The sequence below is a fragment of the Phalaenopsis equestris genome, unplaced genomic scaffold, assembly GCF_001263595.1.
Source record: "Phalaenopsis equestris unplaced genomic scaffold, ASM126359v1 Scaffold000002, whole genome shotgun sequence".
In the NCBI taxonomy this organism is placed as follows: Eukaryota; Viridiplantae; Streptophyta; class Magnoliopsida; order Asparagales; family Orchidaceae; genus Phalaenopsis; species Phalaenopsis equestris.
This window is the reverse complement of record NW_018164444.1, coordinates 57,548,849-57,555,305: the sequence shown is the minus strand read 5'-3', so window position 1 is coordinate 57,555,305 and position 6,457 is coordinate 57,548,849.

The following is a 6,457-nucleotide window of genomic DNA, read 5'->3' as shown; positions in this document are numbered from 1 at the left end:
ATTTAACTCTTAACTCTATTCACACTCAATTTTCCACAACTTTTACTTTAACAAAATGAAAGAAATGAGTTATGTTATGCATCCACAATAGAAGTAATAAAGAGAGGATTTATAGGAGTGGAAATTGAGATAAAAAGGCTAACGTGCAAGAAAAAAAGAAAGAAATGTGCTTGAAAGTATAGTTCTTCAGCTTCTTCAAATATATATATATATATATATATATATTATTTTTAATATAAACAAGAGAAGAAACTCATAGTCAAAACAGAGAATAACTATTGGTTAGACTCATGCAATAGAGAAGATAAATGAGTAATATTATTAATAATAACATTTTCCTATTCGTTTAAACCTGATCTTCATAGTATGTGACTATAATTTTTCTAAAATATATGTAATTATTTCTTAATTCATATCTCTGATTTTCTAAAAGTATAATCTCTTAATATACTACTAATTTCAAAGCTTAATGATTTCAATCTTGTGAATGTGGATGTAGGATTGCTTAAGCTAAAGCATATAAATTTTAGAGCTTTCTTTTGGAATATTTGTTACTTTTGTAGTTACTTTGTAGTTTATCATTCTTACTTCTAAGTTAAGGCACACTATTTTTTTAATAGTCTTAAGCTAACTTGGGATGTGCATTGTTTGATTAAAATTGAAAATCAAAGCAAACCATTCTTATTTGTGTGATTTGGTACAATTGTTAAAATATCAATTTATTTATTTGTCTTACTGTTTTGTATATGCTGCCTCTTGGTTCAACTTTTATTTTGGTAAAATAGATAAAATCATATTTCAAATCAATAAATTTCTTAAATTATAAATTAACAGTTGACAATAAAAAAGTGAATGAAAATCAATGTCGACTATACTAATTATTTCACATAGCAAATTTAGAAACTTTAATAAAGATCCTTTCAAATTATTTTGAATTCATGCTATGTAAACTATTAATAATTAAATTTATTATTAAAAATGATTACATTTGATTCATCCAAATTAGAATCAGACTGATTGAACTAAAGTTTGGTTCAATTCAATTCAATTTAAAAAATAGTTTGATTGTTATGTTTTTTGAATTTTAGAACCAAATCTTATTGGTTTTGCTAGTTTGCAAACCAATTAGGCCAAACCAACCAATTACACATTCTTAGGATTACCATTTTGTAATGAGGTGTTCTAACTTATGTACAGTTCATTGGAAATATTTGGAGATCAAAACTTATTGTTGTCATTACTACTTCCACAAGTCAAACGATCACGAGTACTTTGCAACATTGGATCAATCTTATAATGGAAAATATTTCTCCATAAAAATGGTCGAGTTATGTTACCTTTTTTAGCTGCCCTAAAATAAATCATTTATTTTTCTTGAAATTATTGCATCTCACATGGACATTTAGTTGGTGAATCATCAAAGAAATTTGTTTTCTTTCTCAACAAAAACATGAGGTACTATAACACCAAATAATTAATTACCTAAGGGTGACCAACATTTTGTTTCAAGAGCCTAACCAATTGATTCTTTATTTGAGAACTCCATCACACTCTTGACCTCAAGAACCTTGAGATGGTTCTTTTCATTCACTAATACAAGATAGCTCTACTGGCAGCCAAAAATGCATTATTATAGAATGTATCACAATCATCCATCAAAGTTCATTTTTTGTTTACAGAAGTGTCTAATTAATGAATTAAATCTACTAAAATATTTTGAGCATATCAAGAACTCGCTCAAGATGAGAACATAATCTATACTAAGTCATTATTTCAGATAGTCTTAATATTCTACCTCTATTGCAGACTTTTTAATCCTATTTTACTTAAATTTCTTAAAATTATGAGAGTTAATTCAATTTTCTTACAATGTTCATGACCTTTATCAATTAAATTAATTAAGACTTATTTTTACTTTGAAGTTTATGCGACACTCATAATTTTTCATACAATGATATAATTAATTATAGTAAGCCTCAAGCTAACAAAGAGTTGATGCATGCATGCTATAATTATAGTGACATAAAAGAAATCATCCATGTCAGGGTGGATTTATTAAAAAAATAAGAATCAACCATGAAGTAAGAAAATTCATGCATGCACATATTTTCACTTTATATCATTTTGGGGTGATAAGTTTATGCATGAAAAACATGTATTTTACTCTTAAAAGGTTAATAATAATGTTATTTTTAATGTAAAAGTAAGGCTTTAACTGTTATGCATGTAAATATGAAAATTTAGGTGTTAGATTTGTAAATATGAAATAAATGTGTGATATGTAAGTTAATGATCTTTTTATTTTTCATGATTAAAAGTTTCCTATTGAATATCTAGCCTTTTATTCAAAAAGAACCTTTTTGGAGTACCAAATAAATATCAAACAAGCACTACAAAATTCGTTTTGATTGAACGAAAATGAAACGAATTATGAAAGTGAGCCATCTATACATGGATCAAGTGGATGCTTATATGATCATATTACCATTTTTTTTTAAAAATGCACAAATATCATAATTAAAATCATGTATATTTATACATGTAATATCTACCTACAAAAATGAGCTATCAAATTCATATTTTTGTTCATGACACAATCAAACCGTTACATAATTAACCAAAAACAAAACATTATGATTTAGTTGTTATTTTTGATACTTAATAATTTTTTTACAAATAAAAATAGAATTGGGCCTCAAAAGATAACATTTTTATATCAATATATTTTATAATAAGTCATTATAATATTAACTTTAATGCTTTTCTCTTTTTAACACCATGCATGCTTCCCCTTGCATAGTTATTTTAGTACCATGCACCATAATTGCTCTATTATGGCTTTCCTTTTATGGATCCACCATTAATTGGACCTTATTTAATTGTGTACTTCATGCAAGATTCTTGAGACAATGGATGCTCTCTCTCCTTCTCCAAGAAAAAAAATTGATGGAGCATTTTTACTTGTATTGTACAACATTATTGGACATGATTGAACCTTTATTGCTATTACTTCCACTTTGTAGTCATTGATTTTTAATACACAACTAGAGGTTGTAACATCGTTGAATAAGAAAATCAAAGATAGTCATGGGGAATCTAATTCTATTTTAATGAAGGTAGAATAATACATGAATAATATAATTGATACAATAATATTAAGGAAGTTATTTTAAAATTTAAACACATTTTAATATCAGTTATCCTTTTCATTGTCCTTGAATTTTGATTTATTTTATATAAATATGACTTATATTGAGTTTTATTGAATCGACTTTTGCACTATAATTTGTCTTCTGCTAAATTTAAAATATTTGATTACTCTATCTCAATTGTTATATGACTCTATTGTTGTGCTTCTATATTCTAATATTCCTCTTATTCGTGTAATACTATTTCTATATGTATATTTATTTACATGCGCCCATCATCATTTTAATATCAAATTCTAAATTATTCATAAGTTGGTTTCTTCCCAATCTTGATAACAAACTACACGTTAATCATTGACATGTGCACGATCTCCCTATTGTGCATCAACTCACCTTTTGTATTTTGGATTTCATTCCCTCTACATTAACACAATGCTAAATTTAATTTCAAGCCCGCTGGCACCCCGTGCTCTAAATTATTAGTCACATGTAGCATTTAGTTTATTTGTTTTGTTATTCCCCTCCCTATCCACATCAGCTTCACATGCAATGGTTTTGCCCCCTATTCCCCTTGTTCATGGTCATGCTTAAACCTTAATAAGATTGCATATTAAACATCTAGCCTCTCAGCACTATTGTTATTACAAACTTAGATAGCTTATAATAGCACATATGCTTGCCAGCATGAACCAAACATGCACACACATTGTATCGCATCTACAACACCTAACATGTTGAGCTTACCAGTAATAACAGTGTGCTTATATTTCTTTGAACCATTTATGCTCAACCACAAGCCTTCTATGCTAAAATTGTTTGACCACCTTTTAAAGTCACCAAGATTTCAATTTCTTGTGTCTTGAAGACTTGATGCATCATACATTTTTGGACATAATTATATGTTACACTACTATTAAGAGATTTTATGTGTATTTTGTTTCAAAATGATTTATTTTTATCACCTTTACTTCCACCTCTCACTTAAAATCTGACCTGTGGACTTTAAGACAACATTTCTTACTTTGCAAATGATTTGTGATGACCCTCCTGACCAGTTTGACGCCCTCAATGTACATATGAGCAAAAAATAACAATCATTTGGACGCTAAATCATTGTATTGTCAATTTCATAAATCGTATTTGTACTAGTTTTAATTTATTTAGCTATTATTGAGGCATCACTTGAAAAGATAATTGTGAATAAGAGAGATGCAAACCTTGTTAAAATGTATGATAAATAACGTAAATCATGTGAGTGAGAAATTTCTAAATGGACATTATGGAACTATAATTACTATAATGTTGGCATTTTCTATAAATGCCTTAATCATCTCATATAAAAGTTTAGTTTTATTTTATATAATTTAAATTAATATATAGATTATTCTTATACAAATTATTGCTTACAAGTCCTAAAGGATTGAATTGAAACAATATACATTCATTCATATGAATTTAAGAATGATTCTATATCTTATGGAATGATGTACGATGATAAATCCATACAATATTCATATACACAATAATTTCAATATCAAATTAGAGAGTGTATTGATTATCATTCCCATAAATATATCATATCAACATCATTATCATCAACATTAGAGTATATTTTCTTATGTTGAGTGTGGTCAATATCTTGATAATGAAAGAAGTTAACTCAAATATGTCATAATACATGGTAAAAAATGTGACAAACTTAGACGCAATCAGATTAAGGAGTGGGACAAAAAAAATTATTGCAAGCATGAGCAGAATAAAAATTTTAAGCAGGGGGGACAAAATTAAAAATCAACTAAAAATAAATAGATAAATAAAATAAAATAAAATAATTACAGAGACAAGTTATAAAAGAAAAAAAATACATCAACATCTTGACTTGTGCTTGATGTCTCTTCATGGGATCGACAAAATCAAATATATATATATATACAATATATACTACAACTAAATTTCTAAGAAATTTATATTTTATTCTATAACCTTATCTTGACAATATTCACAATTGAAAATGTGTATTTAGTTTTAAGAGAGCAAAATTGTGAATGTATAACATGATATTACAAAGTTAAAATTCATAGGGGGAGGGGGTAACAACCCCTCTTGGTTCCACCACTAATTACATGTGCAACCATTGAAAAGAATCCTCAATTTAAAATGAAGTACTACTTTCTATATTAGATTAGATGCACAAACAAATAATAAAAAATTAAACGATAGTGTCATCATATGCTAACTATTTTTTTTAATAACTAAGTACTAATATTCTTGTACCATACGTAATAAGAATAACAAAAATAGAGGCAAATTAATTGGACATTTATTAAAAATCATAGCAAAACATGATACTACAAATAATATTTTTCATGCATATCTCATAGTTTTAAATAGGTCATATATATTAAATAATAAAAATCGGTACAAGGTAATGCAGTCTAACATTGGAGATGATAAGCCAGTTTAGTAGAGCAATCATTAATTTTAATTCTAGAAATTAAGTTATTAATACATTGCAATCTTACTTTTTTAAAATGAGACTATAATAGTCATTCAACATTTATCTCTCATATATGCACTTATTAATCCCAATAAGATTTAAACTATAATTTTTTAAAGATATGTGATATCAGTTACTTCACTAGTTTATGATGGTATAATAGATAATGTCAAGAGACCACATGTAGAAGTGGATAAAACTTAGGTCATACCATATGTCGAAGCGAGTAATGTTATAGAGATAATAGCTACTAAAAGACTGCGGCTTTATGAATTCTCAAATACTAAACATCCATTGAAGCACACACCATCTTTATGACTTAGTTGAAAATAATAAATGAGGGAGGTGTTTTTAATCTTTATTTATACTGAGTTTAGAAGCAATAATACAACATATGCACATTCATAATCCCACATGATAAGTGTTTGTGCTTGAACACAATTGTAAATGTCATGGCTATTAATATAATTAGATTTAATTAGATGGCAATCTTATTACATTCTTTTAAGGCACAAAAGCAAGAATGATTATTCGATATACACATTATTGTAGCAATTAGAAAAAAAAATAGGAAAGAAACTGGATAAACATTGAAGAAGCTCTTGAATAAGGCTCAAAACAACGTCTAACCCATTAGTTGTTTTAAAGTGCACATCCTTGATAGTGACATCAATAGGACCAAGTTACTTATAAGACCGAGTGCCCACCACATTCAAAATAATTTGTATTTTACTATTGTTGTTATTATTGTGGTGTTTTAGTTCTCATTTTATTTTCTTTTATGATTATATTTTTTCTTCAATATAATTTG